Below are 15,631 nucleotides of genomic sequence, written 5' to 3' on the forward strand. Positions count from 1 at the left end.
CAACAAATACAACAATGATGACAACAACAACTACAACTCTCTTTCTACTTTTATGATATTTACAAATTGTTGAGCGTGGTCGTTGCCAGTGCTGCTGGACTGGCTCCCGTGCTGGTGACACGTCGAAAGCACCCACTACACTCTCGGAGTGGTTGGCATTAGGAAGGGCATCCAGCTGTAGAAACTTTGCCAGATCAGAGCCTGGTGCAGCCTTCTGGCTCACAATACTTCAGTCAAACCAGCCAACCCATGCCAGCATGGAAAATAGACCTTAAACAATGATGATGATGATGATGTAATGTCAAACTCTACATCCTTTTAGAGCATCACCATCTGCAAAGTTTATTTACCCAGCTGACAACTTTTGTAGATTTAGTTTGATACTTGATTGTGTTCCTGGCTTCTTCCAAAGCCATTTATTTACTTTTTCTATTTATTTCATATATATATATATATATATATATATATATATATACACACACACACCTTCTCTCTCTATCTCTCTCACACATACACACCCACCCACCCACATATATGTATATTCACTTGCGTTATTTTTCAGACTCACACACATATACATACAACACATGTACATATATATATATTCTGGGTGTTGTCAGGTGTGTGTGTGTGTGTATATTGTGGGTTACATTTTTCAGTCAAGTATAATAATTGCTCTGTTATTTGTAATTCATATAGATTTGTTTTTGTTGTTTATATTGTTCCTTTTCTTGTATTTTTTTCTCTTTCCTTTTTTTTTTCCATTTTTTTCTTTTAAATAAATGACTCACTGATCAAAGTTGTCATAACTTGACTCTATCATATAATTATTCAGCTGCTATGGTATCATTAATGTTGCATTTAATACTACAATGCCTTCTTGCTTGCTTTGTTTTTGTGTCTTGTTCTTATATTTTCTCTGATTTTTTTCTACATATATATTTTTTTTTTTCACACAGTTAAATTCTCACCACTTTCATTGTTATAATGGAAGGCCAAGTATGTTTTTTCTAGTTTTATAATCATTTATTTATTTATTTATCACTATCATTTTTTCTCTTTTTCTTGTTTTAGAAGTAAAATAACTAATAGAGGAGGGGAGGATCCCTAATAAAAAAAATACTAAAAAAGTAAAGAAAAATACATGTAAAATAACAAACATTTAAAAGATAACAACAGAACAAAAGATGAAGAAATGTGAAGCAGATATTGTCATAAGATTGGTTTTAGTCTTGTTGTTAATGAGAATAAAAGAAGTCAAAGTTCACTAACCTTTTCTCTTCCCCTTTTTTGCAGTGAGGTGACACTTTTTTACAGCTTCAGAACTATTCTTGCGTATGTGTATAAATGTATGTATGAACGTATACATCTCACACTCATATGCACACATAAGCACACACATATATACATACAAAAACACATTATGTATATATATATATATATATATATATATATATATATATATATATATACATACATACACACATATATATGTACATATATATCAAATTATCTCTCTGTCTCTTTATACACACACACACACACACATATATATCTAATTATCTCTCTCTCTCTCTCTCTCTTTATATATACATACATATATATATATATATATATATATATATATATATATATATATATATATATATATATATATATATATGTATGTATGTATGTATGCATGTATGTATGTATGTATGTAAGTATGCTGTTTTCTTAGGATTACATGATAAAGAGAAACATTTTAAAAGTATTTAATTTTCTGTTTTTTTTTTTTTTGTGTCTTTATATTTTCAATGTTACTTTTTTCTTTTGTAAATAAAAATGACCAGTACTGACAATTAAGTAGAATTTAATTATTAATTTTCAGTAAAATTTCTAATAAATGAAAAATCAAGACAATCACAGAAACATTGAAAGTCTGTGTGTCTGCGGAATAATTTGGCAAATTTTATAGTTCCAGTAATTGTAGAAATATGAACAAAACAAACAGAAAAATAAATATTAAAGAAAAAACCAAAAGACAATAACATGTAACAACACTGATTCTTCAAACAATGGCAAATACATTTTTGTTGTTATTCAAAACAAAAACTATATTTTGATCAGTTCCAAACATGATGATATATTTTGATCAGTTCACCTTAGACACTAAAAAATAAAACTACTTCCAAATACAAGATTCTTTGAATGTATTATATTTTAGATAGAGCTTGCACTCTGGAACACATTCATACATTTTTTTCATCAACTGTCTGCTAGAGATCACAACATATTCACCACCTCCTGCCAGCATCACTCACCTCAGTGCTACTACTAAGCAGCATAAATGTAACTAAGCAAGGTCCAAGCTCTGTTCTCCCCCCACTCACTCACACATTTCTTCTTCTCTATTATCCATATGTGGCCACCACATCAAGCTGGGGGTCAGCTGTAACCGCTCCAACCATTACAAGTGTTTTTATTTCACTAAGAATTTCTTCTTTGTTCTTTGCTTTAGTCTTTCCGTCACTTCTGTCGCTACAATAGCCAGAATGAAGAATATTTTGGTTTTTTGCTGTTCTGCTACACTTCCTAAGTCAAATGTGAGCCAAGCAGGACTTTGTAGATTTAGCTACAACCCACAACATCCACATCTACAGGAAACATTGACAATTGCTCTCCCAATATCTCACCTGATTTTATGTGTCTCTTCCTCCACCTTCTCCTGCTTCCATACTTTTCCAACCAGGATTCATTTCACCAAGCTATACCAGAAATCTTTTTCCCATATTAACTTTCATTGAGGCTCAGGTTTCTCTTGCGTGTTTCTGCCAACAATATCAATGTTGTTGAGTGGCCTTCATTCCTTGTTTGGATGTGGTTATTTCTAAAATAAAACAATTAATTATGTCAGATGTTTAGCGCAATAGCAGCAGCCAGCAATGGTTACCCTGCATTGAGTAACAATAATACAGATGGGTGAAATGTGTCCATAAATTTACTCTTTGATCTTTTGCTTACACCACAAGTTATTTTAAGCTCCACCAGAAGTTTAGTGAATGTACCATTAAACTGATCTTAAGGTTCCTTTTTTCTTATTTCAAGGTTTTGCTTTAAACCAGTTCTCTTATTTTCTTTTATTCTTTTCTCAAGGTAATATCAGCTGAACGCTCAGGACTCTTCCATGCATGTTTGGTCATTCCACAAAGCTTGGTCAGATCATTGTTTCGTTCAGGAACCATCAGAACTTTCTTCAGTTCCATCTGCATCTTCCTGTCAATAATACCATTTTGATGTCTAAATTTCACATGTCCTTTCTTTATCTTCTTTTTTCGCTCATTTTGCACAAAACAACAGTTCTTAACTTGATCTCAATTTGCCATTTATTTATTCAAATGCATTCTTGTTTAATGCATCAACAAAGATATGCAAGACTGGATTATTTGTAGGATATCTGAATGTGTTGCACCAATACATAATCTCTTCCTTGGTGACAATCACACTATTATCTAATATTGATTTTAAATTTTGGCACAAGGCCAGCAATTTCAAGGAAAGAAATAAGTCAATAGCATCGAACCCAGGACTCAACTGGTACTTATGATATTAATCCCGATATGATGAAAAGCAAAGGTGACCCTGGCAACAATTGAACTTAGAACAGTAACGATTCTTCCAGATCACCACCCTGATTCTAGCTAGCATTGGCCAAGGATAGGAACACACCTTACACCATACACTGTTTTCAGCTGCCTCCGAACAGGTCCTCTTGTAATGAGACTAAACACAACAAATGGTTATTTGATGAAAAATAAATAAATAGTTGAAAAGACTTAAAAACAAGCCATTTTTGTGGCCTAGGTTATGGGATAACACTTTAAACAATCAGAAAGATTTCCATTAGTAAATCTACAACAGAAAACCATTTTATTTTCCAAAGGATAATTGTATTAAAAATTGATTTGTTCTTTTTTAAAGACATTTTCTTGCTTCAATGTACAACAACAACAGCAAGAACAACAAGGAGGATAAAATTCATTCAAATTTTGGCAAAAAATCAGCAATTTTGAGGGGAGGGGAAGTCAATTAAATCAACCCAAGGACTTTATTTGTATTGATTTTATTGACACTGGATGGATGAAAGGCAAAGTTAACCTCTGCAGAATTTGAACTCAGAATACAAGGCTGGAAGAAATGCTGCTAAGCATCTTACCCAGCATCCTCACGATTCTGCCAGTTTGCTGTCTTAATAATGATGATGATGATGATAATAATAATAATAATAATAATAATGATAAAAATAATAGTGACAAAAACAATTGCTTTATTCAGGAAAAAATTCAATATTACCCTAAACAATACACACACACACACACACACACATGTTGGCAAGACCTTCGTACATTGGGCCTCACCGAGGCGATGACTACTGACCGAGACCTTTGGAAATGTGCTGTGCGTGAGAAGACCCGGCAAGCCAAGTAAGATCGTTGCCAGTGCCCCTGGACTGGTTCTTGTGCGGGTGGCACATGAGATGCACCATTTTGAGCGTGGCCGTTGCCAGTACCGCCTGACTGGCTCCCGTAGGATTTTCGAGCGAGATCGTTGCCAGTGCCCCTGGACTGGCTTGTGCCGGTGGCACATAAAAGACACCATTTCGAGCGTGGCCGTTTTCGTGCGGGTGACACGTAAAAGCACCCACTACACTCTCTGAGTGGTTGGCGTTAGGAAGGGCATCCAGCTGTAGAAACTCTGCCAAATCAGACTGGAGCCTGGTGTTGCCATCCGGTTTCACCAGTCCTCAGTCAAATCGTCCAACCCATGCTAGCATGGAAAGCGGACGTTAAACGATGATGATGATGATGATATATATATATATATATATATATATATATATATATATATATGTATGTATGTATGTATGTATATATATAACAATATACAAATATACACATGCACATATATGTATCTGAATGGTGATTATATATATAGAGAGAGATTTAAAACACACAGACACACACACACACACACACACACACACACACACACACACACTCACACACACACACACTCACACACACACACACACACAGATATACATATAATGATGATGAAGGTAATGAAAGGAAGAAAAGTGAAAGTTTAGGGCCCCAACGTGTTGCTGGTCTTGTGGAGAGGTGAAAGAGAAAGAAAGAAAAGGAAGAATAAGCAAAAAGAGAAAGAAATGAAGGAAAAGATAGAGAAAGAAATATTGCTTTAGTGATGGAGATAAAAATATTCTGTTGGTGGAAGGAAATTGAAGCTGCGAAAAGGAAATTGACAGGAAAAAAAAAAATTTTAAATTAAAAAAAAAAAAGATGTTAAATAATGTCTTCTTGTAACAACGCCATTCAATTTCACCTTTCTTTCTTTTCTGCTATTTCACCTTTCTTTCGTTTCCTTCTCCTTCCCCGCTCCCATCATCACCAAAATATATTGCTTCATCAATAAATTGCAATAAGATAGAACGATGTGATAGATATAAGCTAGATTGGTAGCAGACATGCATAGTAAGCAAATAGATATTATGAAGCTGGACTTTTTCAAACTAAATGAAGACAGCAAATGGACCGACAGAGATAGATGGATGGGTAAAAACAGATGAAGATCGATGAACAAATAACAATTGATAAATGTCTTTGCTAGACATTGTCAGAGCCTCGATTCCTGTTTTTTTTTCTTTTTTTCAAAAACGATACATAACTGTGATAACGATGGTGAGGAGGAGAGAATGAAACTTTATTTTGGTGACAATGACAAACATCAATAATAATAATAATAATAATAATAATAATAATAATAATAATAATAACAATGTTATCATTATGTATATTTAAAATAGTAAAATCAATAGTCATAACAATAATGAGGATAATAATAATAATAATAATAATAATAATAATAATAATAATAATAATAATAATAGTAACGATGATGATGATGATAATAATGATAGTAAGGATGTAATGGTGATGGTGATGATGATGACAATGATAAAGATGGCAATAGTGATAACGATAATGATGATGATCATAATGATATTGACAATGTTGATGACGACAGCAACAACAATGACAGTGATGATGATGATGATGATGATGACGACGACGATGACGATGCAAGCAAAATAAATAACTAATGAACTGATATTGCATAAGAACAACGCAAACACCATCGCCAGCCTCTCTCACATCCATTCTAAAATAGACAAACAATATTTAAATGTATTTATATGTATGTGTGTAAGAAAGTGAGAAAGCATTATGGTGACACATCAGTTTTGGCAAGCAACAGTTTAGTAACTACTTTTTATTGAGAAAGTTATGATTATCTGGGAAGAAGAAGAAGAAGAGGAAGAAGAAAAAAAATAAAGGATTAAGAAATTCATTGTCATATTGTTTGAGTTTCTATTATCAGCCAAATTCCTGTTGAAAATTTCTATTGTTGCTGTTGAATTTTGTTGACAAATGCTCAACTGAATATTATAAATGTTATGTTGCTGGATTATACTGAACAGAATTGAATGCATGTGTGTGTGTGTGAGTTCTGGAAGTGTTGTGCATTCCACCCACATATACAGCATTGAATTTTTCACTCACTCTGCCCTAATAAACCAAACTACAACTCTTCTCCTCTCACTCACATTTCCTCTTCTTCATGCACAATGCATCTCTCCCATGCCCCTCTCTTGCAGCCCTGCCCCATCTTTACATTCACGTAAACTCTCTACTCCCTTCTCATGCACCCCCTTAGCAATGCTCTACCATTCTATTTATATTCCCATCTTTGTACCTTGAGAGTATCCCTGAGCACATCACCACACTGTCACCATCTCTCTCGCTCTCTCTTACCTTTTGCTCTATCACTCCTTCTTGTTCTCTTTCCTTTTTGCTTTTTTCTATTTGCACTCTCTCATTCTCTCTCTCTCTTTCTCTCTCTCGCTTTCTTTCTCTCTGGCTGTGGTAACCATATACCTCCTCTACAACAACAAGACACCTGTTTCTATCCCCCTGTCATGCTCTAACCTCCCATCACCAGGCACAAAACCAACTCCTCTAACACCACCCTCTCTCAAAAGATCTTTGTCTTGCAAGTTACTTGACGACCTCACAGGTGCTGGTGTCATGTAAAAAGTATTCAGTCCATATTGTAAAGTGGTTGGAATTTTGAAGGGAATCTTGCACTAAAAACTGTCAAAGCTGACCTCACCAGTGCTGGTGCCTCGTTAAAAACAGCCAGTCCACTCTGTAAAGTGGTTGGCATTACAAAGGGCATCCAGCCATAAAAGCCATGCCAAAACAGACCTTGCTGATACTAGTGCCACATGGAAAGTACCCAGTGCACTTTGGCATTGGGAAGCACATTCACCTGTTACTTGAGATACAAAAATGTGTGGTTTAAGTGATGAAAAACAGGTGATAATTTTAAGGAACCAAAATATTTCTATCTTTTTAAGAACAAAGTAATAATATATGAGCTCAAATGAAAGATTTCATTGAGACAAATATTTTGAAAAAAAATCAATGTCTAAAAATGTTAAGCATGAAAGAAGCTATGAATTTCTGTGATTTTGTTTTTATTTTTATCATTTTGTTTATACATTAAAACACGTACATATTTAAAACATTAAAATAACTCATTATTAACCATTTAATTAGAATGCAATCCTTTGTTAATTTTAGGAGCAGACAAAATAAATGTCTAAGTTTGAACAAAATCTGTATTCAAAAAATATTTATAATAGTATCATTTTTTTTTAATTACACAGTTTAATATATTTAATTATAATAATAGAAGAGTTGCCTACAAAAAAGGTGAACATGGGTGAAAAATGTAGGCGCATTCTCCAAGACTATTTTTAAGAATTGAACATAGAAAAGTACAGAAAAAGCAGCAATTAAACCCAGCAAAGTACAGAACAAGAAATAAAAAAAAAACTGAAACTATTGCACCTGAAATTAGAATTTGCTAAATAAATTCCTAAATTATGTGTGTTCATTTGTATTTCTATATTTCTTTTGTTTTTATTGCAATTTTTTAAAAATTTAAGTTAATATTTTTTGATTAAAAAATTTGTTTGTATTAAACTAAAACATTTCTGCCTTTAGTTTTATTCTTTTATTCTTTTATTCGTTTCAGTCATTTGACTGTGGCCATGCTGCAGTACCACCTTTTAGTCAAGTAAGTTGACCCCAGGACTTATTCTTTGTAAACCTAGTACTTATTCTATTGATCTCTTTTGCTGAACCACTACTAAGTTACAGGGATGTAAACACACCAGTATCGTTTACACAGACACACAAACACACACACACACACACACACACACACAAACACACACACATATATACTATGGGCTTCTTTCAGTTTCCGTCTACCAAATCCATTCACAAGGCTTTGGTCAGCTCAAGGCTATATTAGAAGACACTTGCCCAAGGTGCCACGCAGTGGGACTGAACTCAGAACCATGTGGTTGGTAAGCAAGCTACTTACCACACTCGGCCATTCCTGTGCCTATTGTTTTTTCATTTTATTTTCTTTAAAAGACAATCCCCAATTTTTTAATCACAGGTATTGTGTTCTAAAATTCAACTCATGTCAAATATAAGTAATTCAAAGGAGTAAAATAAAATAAAAAACTATTTTAAGAAATAAAGAAATTAATTTCTTTAAAGTTTGCATTTTCTGATAACAAAGTAATTTCTATTTACAGTTTGGAAAATATTTTTTTTTAAATGTAAGCTAATGAACAGTTTGAGTGCAAAATCTAGAAATGGTTTTTAGCTTTTCAAAAAAAAAAAACTTAAGGGTTATAAATGTCAATTTTGCTTAAATTGCTCTTATGTGATCTTTTTTTAATATTTGAATTTGTAATATCAAATTGTAAACCTGCAGGCAATTAGTCGTTTCACTAAAATTGAAAATGAATAGCTTCTTGAGAATTTTAATTTAAACATTTAAGTAAAAGTATAAAATACAAAAGACTTTTATTAATAATTTAGTTTTTAAATTCTGACTACAGTAGCAATATTTTCTTTTCTTTTCGTCTTGTCCTGTACTTTTCCAGGCTTAATTGCTGCTTGTTCTGTGCTTTTCTAGGTTTAATACTTAAGAATATTCTAGGATCCTGCTCTGGTATTATAGGAGGGTTGCAATTGCAGTGGTTACTAACCGATGCAGCTGAAACATGTGTAGGTGTATTTGAAGTTTTATATATATATATATATATATATATATATATATATATATATATATATATATATAAAGGAATTAAAGGTAATGCTATCCTACTTCTTAATAATCCTTATTATTATTATCATTATTATTATTATTATTATTATTATTATTATTATTATTATTATTATTATTATTATTATTATTGGTAAGGCAGCAAGCTGGCAGAATCATTAACATGATGGATGAAATACTTACATTCTGAGTTCAAATTCCACCAAGGTCGACTTTGCCTTTCATCCTTTCAGGTTCGATAAATTAAGTACCAGTTACATACTATGGTTGAGCTAATTGATGAGCCCCGTTCCCCAAAATTTCAGGCATTGTACCTTTTGTAGAAAGGATTTTTATTATTATTATTATTGATAAGGTGGTGAACTGGCAGAATCATTAGCATGCTGAACGAAATGCTTCGTGGTATTTCATCTGTTGCTAAATTCTGAGTTCAAATTCCACCGAGGTCAAATTTGCCCTTCATCCTTTTGAGGTCAATTAAAGAAGTACTGGTTATGCACTGGGGTCGATGTAATCGACTTCTCAATCCCATTCCTGAATTTCAGGCCTTGTGCCTACAGTAGAAAAGATTATTATTGCCAACGGACATTCACACACAACACATCGCTTGATACCCTCAGTGGCAACTATTAACTCCAGGCCATCACCAGGGCTGAAAACATTTAGTAAGCAACAATCAAAGAACATGAATCTTATTCAACATATATTTGGCACGAAGTATTTCATTTCTTCCGAAGGATTAGCAAGAATCTAAAGCTACTCAGTGGCAGGTGCAATGTTAATTCTTAATATACATGTGTAGGTTATGTTGTTTGGAAATTGAATTACATAGAATTAGAGTGATGACAAAATATTTATAAAACTCTAGTTTCACTTTCCAAAACTTTGATAATAAAGATTAAGTCTGCTGAGCCATTTGAAGTGCCTTGCAGGTGAAAATATAAGTGTTTATTTCAGAATATTAGTATTGAGGTTGTGTTATGAAAAAAACTTGGAGGTAAGATTAAAGTTTAATTAACTTTTTTGTAAAATTTGCAATTCTTACTTTGTGTGAAAAAATATTGTTTTGCAATTTCTGATAATGCCTATCAGCTTAATTAGTAAAGATACCAATGGTGGGGGCATTAGATATACATACTTACATACATACATATACATGTGTGTGAGTAAATTATTTATATATATATATGTATGTATTTATGTATGTGTGTGCATAAATACACACGTATACACATATACATATATATACATATACACACACATATGTATATATATATGTGTATATATATATATATATATATATATATATGTACATACATATATATATATTTATAAATGTCTATATGTATATATGTGTATATATGTATGTGTGTGTATATAAATATTTATAATATACAAATATGTATATATGTACATATAAATTCATAAGAATGGTACAACAAGGTACCGATATTTGCTGGAGAATAGCATTGTACCATTCTTATGAATTTATATATATATACCCTTATAGGGTTACTTTTTGCTGGAAATTGATACATTTGTATTAATACATTTGTATTGAAATATTTTTCATTGTTGACTTCTTCACTGTTCTCAGTTCCGTTAACGGCTTGGCGTTCGGGCGAGTATACTTGGCATTGATGTAGCAACATTTGAAATGTTGTCTAGGTAAATGCAACTGATGAAGACTAATCAGATTTACGTTGTGAAACGTATTTGAAAAGTCTGAAACCTAGGTATTGCATTATCCTTAATCTGGGTTGTTCATTTTCGGATGTTCTTCCTAAGGTAAGACAAGTTTTTCATGTTTTGTTGCACACACGCATTTTTGCCAGTATATACGCAGTGAAGCTATACAATAGCGTCGTTTTTATATCGATTGCTATTCTCCAGCAAATATCGGTACCTTGTTGTACCATTCTTATGAATTTATATATATATACCCTTATAGGGCTACCTTTTGCTGGAAATTGATACATTTGTATTAATACATTTGTATTAATACATTTGTATTGAAATATTTTTCATTATATATGTACATATGTATGTATGTATATATTTATGCTTGTATGCATGCATGTATGTATGTATTTATGTATGTATGTGTGTATGTATGTGTGTGTGTATGTATTGAGCTTGATTATTTGATGTCACAGCAAACAGTTTTGCGAGTCCACCACAGGAAACAAAACCAAAATAACAAAAATACGATAGAAGTTTGCAGCTGTTGCAACACATGAGCTTATTTGATGCGGTTTTTCTGGTAGAAAGTTGTTCCTCTCAGATTTCATGCTTCAGTTGTGATATTAGGAAAAAAAATAGTGAGATTTAGTGGAGTGGCTGATAATGAAATCAGTGGGATGACAGACTAACAGCTGAATATTCAATTGTTTATATCCGGTTAGTTGTTGGTGCTGACCTGTATTCAACAACAAAACACTTGACCATCAGTGGCTAAGTTTACCTCGTTATAAGAGCCTACAGTAGCAAAGGTAAAACTCACTGATGCAAATAGCTAGGCCGTAAGATTTTCATAGTTATTGTTGCTGTCATTGTGTGTTGACAGATCAGCTCTAACTGAGATGACCCATGAGCAAAAGCATTCCAGCCGTGACCATCCTGTTTATTTTGTTTTTACTGTTGCTTATCTAGGAATATATAGTATGACATATCCTTTGTATTTTGACAATGAAGCAATACTGTATAAGCAAAACTTTGCTGTTATTTCTAGCAAGTTGAGTGTCCTTACAGATGCTTTAATGTGACACAGAACATGACACGGCTGGCCATATGAAATACCCACACAATCCATTTTTGCCAGCTGAGTGGAACAGAGAATTCATATATGTTTCAATTTTAGCATAAAGAACTTCATATTGCATGTGTTCTTTCTTTCCCAAGCCTGAAGGATGTGATTTGAAGGGATTTTCTTGCTGCAAAGACCCTTACGTTTTGTACAAACAGTAAGGCAGCAGATATGACACAAGTCTCAAACCAAATTTTTATTTAATTTTTTTCCCTTCATTTTAGCTTTCAAGTTCACACTTTTCCCATGACAACTTGGTTATTATTCCTTTAAGATCAATAAAATAGTTAATAAATCAATAAGTGTATTGATTGATATCTAATTAATTGGCTAACTCTGAGACCTGCACAGCTCTCTAGTGTAAATAGTACGATATGAGGAAACTAGTTTTGGTCTACATTGGCAATTACTCAAACATATATATATATATATATATATATATATATATATATATATATATATATATATATATATATATATATATATACACACACACATATATGTATACATCCATATACATGCATATACACGCACAAATATACATATATATTCACAAGCACAGACACGTGCATATATACACACATACACACATACATATATATATGTATGTATGTATGTATGTGCATAGTTTGCTGTTCCATTAAATTAAGATCGACAAAAAGAACTCAATACAGGGAGGAATAAATATCAGTTAACATACACGGTAAAAACATAAGAGCTACTAATAGTTCCTTGCTCTGAAGCATGTGTCTAGGCAGGTCTTATAGTACACCATGTGTCGCCAAGCAATCTTCAGAGCTCAAAGATTGCTTGCAGATGCAAACTCATCATCATCGTTTAATGTCCTCTCTCCATGCTAGCATGGGTTGGACGATTTGACTGAGGACTGGTGAACCAGATGGCTACACCAGACTCCAATCTGATCTGGCAGAATTTCTACAGCTGGATACCCTTCCTAACGCCAACCACTCCAAGAGTGTAGTGGGGGCTTTTTACATGCCACCAGCATGAGGGCCAGTCAGGCGGTACTGGCATCAACCATGCACAGGAGTATTATAAAAAGCTGCCTCGGCACATGTCTTCAGAGCAAGAAAGTATTAATAGCTCTTATGCTTTTACCGTGTATGTTAAATTATGAGCGTGATCATTGCCAGCATCCCCTTACTGACACATGTGCTGGTGGCACGTGAAAAACAACATTCGAGCTTCGTCATTGCTAGTGCCGCCTGACTGGCTCCTGTGCAGGTGGTGGTGGTGGTGGTTGTGGTTGTGGTGGTAATGATAGTGATGATGGTGATGATGAAGATGACAATTGCTGTGGTGATTGTTGTGATGCTGGTGCAGGTACCGGTAGTGATGATGATGATAACGATGGTTGTGGTGGTGATGGTGGTGGTGATGATGGTAGTGATGTGTGTCCTACAAAATGTCAGACTGATTACTTTATAAATTGATAATTTAATTGTTTCTCTTTATTTAAATTCATTATCTTAAAGTCATTTTAATAACAACGGATCATTTATTTATGGGAAGGATCTTTCTTGAAACGAGAGTCAGATTCATTATAAAATTCCTTTTGAACGCTGCTTTAAGTTTTGCCTGATTGTTTATTCAACCATTTGTTCAATAAACTCTCAGGTGGAACAATAAAGTTACTTCCATGGCTTGACCCTTTGCCTTTCAGATTCCCCTGTCAAACATAATATTTATTCACATTGCTTTGAATTAATCGCTTTTTATTTCGTAGCTTTGGGATTTCAAAGAGGCAATCATTTATTTGAAGTGTGACATTGCAAGGTAGGTGTGAGAAGATGTGCATCTAACCAGTTTGAGCATCATACAGGTAGAATATTTGGGCCGGATATGAGTGGTTCAAATGGTAAGAGGTTAAGTGTATTTATTTATATTTTCATTTAGCCAGTTTCCTCTTCCATATAAGTGAGCACAAGGCAAATGCTGGAATAAGAATATGACAATATAATCACACACACACACACGACTGAATCATCTAATTCCTTTGAAATGGACTTCTAAGGGATACTTGACACTTAACTGCAGTTTTATTGTGTTAAACAGATGAGGAATAAACTCCTCCCAAGATAGGACCGAGGACCCACCTGACATAATTTTCTTGAATAAACTGATAGTGTTTCTTGAGAGAAATTTCGATAAACTGAGCCACGTAGATGTGAAGTGAGCTGCTGCCTAAATACACAATTAAATATTGGCATTGAATCGAAATTGTATAGACTATGAGTGAGTAATTTAATTCTATACTGACACGACCATTTTACTTCAGCATTAACCAACTGACCTATAACTTGTCCATTCGGTCATTCTGACCCTTTCACATATGTCAGGTGAACAGGGAATCTTCAGTGAACAGGTAAAAAAGATACCTTACATGACAGGTGGCAATTATAATGCCTCACACAGCTTTATTCTTTTCTTTCACCATTATCTTAAGACAAGGGGGTTTCTGTGTCTCGGTAAAGTCAATTTATTTGCTACAACAAGCAGTGCATTTATACTCTCTCCCTTCTCTCTCTCTCCTCTCTCCTCTCTCTCTCTCTCTCTCTCTCTCTCTGTGTTTGTGCATAAATGCATTCGTATATATATAGATCTAGATGTACATAAACGCATATGCATATATGTATATATGTATATATATGATAATATGTGTTTGTGCATATATAAATATATATACATCAACATACACACACACACGCACATATACATAGATGTATAGATATATGTATGATGTAAGTAAGTCTGTATATACATGCAAACTGTTGGTGTCCGTATGCACTTATGTCTCCCTTATAGTGATAAGTCTCTCTGTCTGACGTCCATTTTTCATGTTAGGTGGATAAGAGGTTTTTTTCCCAGTGAAGCAATGATCATTGAAGCGTGGTTAATTTTATGGTTCAGGCATCCTATAGATCTTGACAAGCAACTCAATGATGCATTAACCATAACTAAAGCTTAAGATATAAACAAACAAATGATAAATGAAATGTTTACCAATATTCATTTTGAAATGATTTCTATGGATATATATATACATATGTATATATAAATATGTATGTGTGTGTATTGCATGTATATATATATGTGTCTGCATATATATATATATATTTTATATATATATATATATATATATATATATATATATATATATATATATATATATATATATATATATATATATAAACATATATGTATATGTATATGTATATGTAGATATATATATATATATATATATATATATATATATATATATATATATATATATATATATATATATATATATATATATATATATATATATATATATATATATGTATATATATATGTATATATGTATGTATATATATATATATTTATATATATACATATGTATATATATGCATATGTACATATATATATATATATATATATATATATATATATATATATATATATATAGATATACATATACGTCTGTATATTTGTATGTATGTATATATCGACATAGCATTCAGACTGATTCCCAATGGTTCAATAATCGGTAGA

This window comes from Octopus bimaculoides, chromosome 5 (genome assembly GCF_046866305.1).
Source record: "Octopus bimaculoides isolate indiv1 chromosome 5, ASM4686630v1, whole genome shotgun sequence".
In the NCBI taxonomy this organism is placed as follows: domain Eukaryota; kingdom Metazoa; phylum Mollusca; class Cephalopoda; order Octopoda; family Octopodidae; genus Octopus; species Octopus bimaculoides.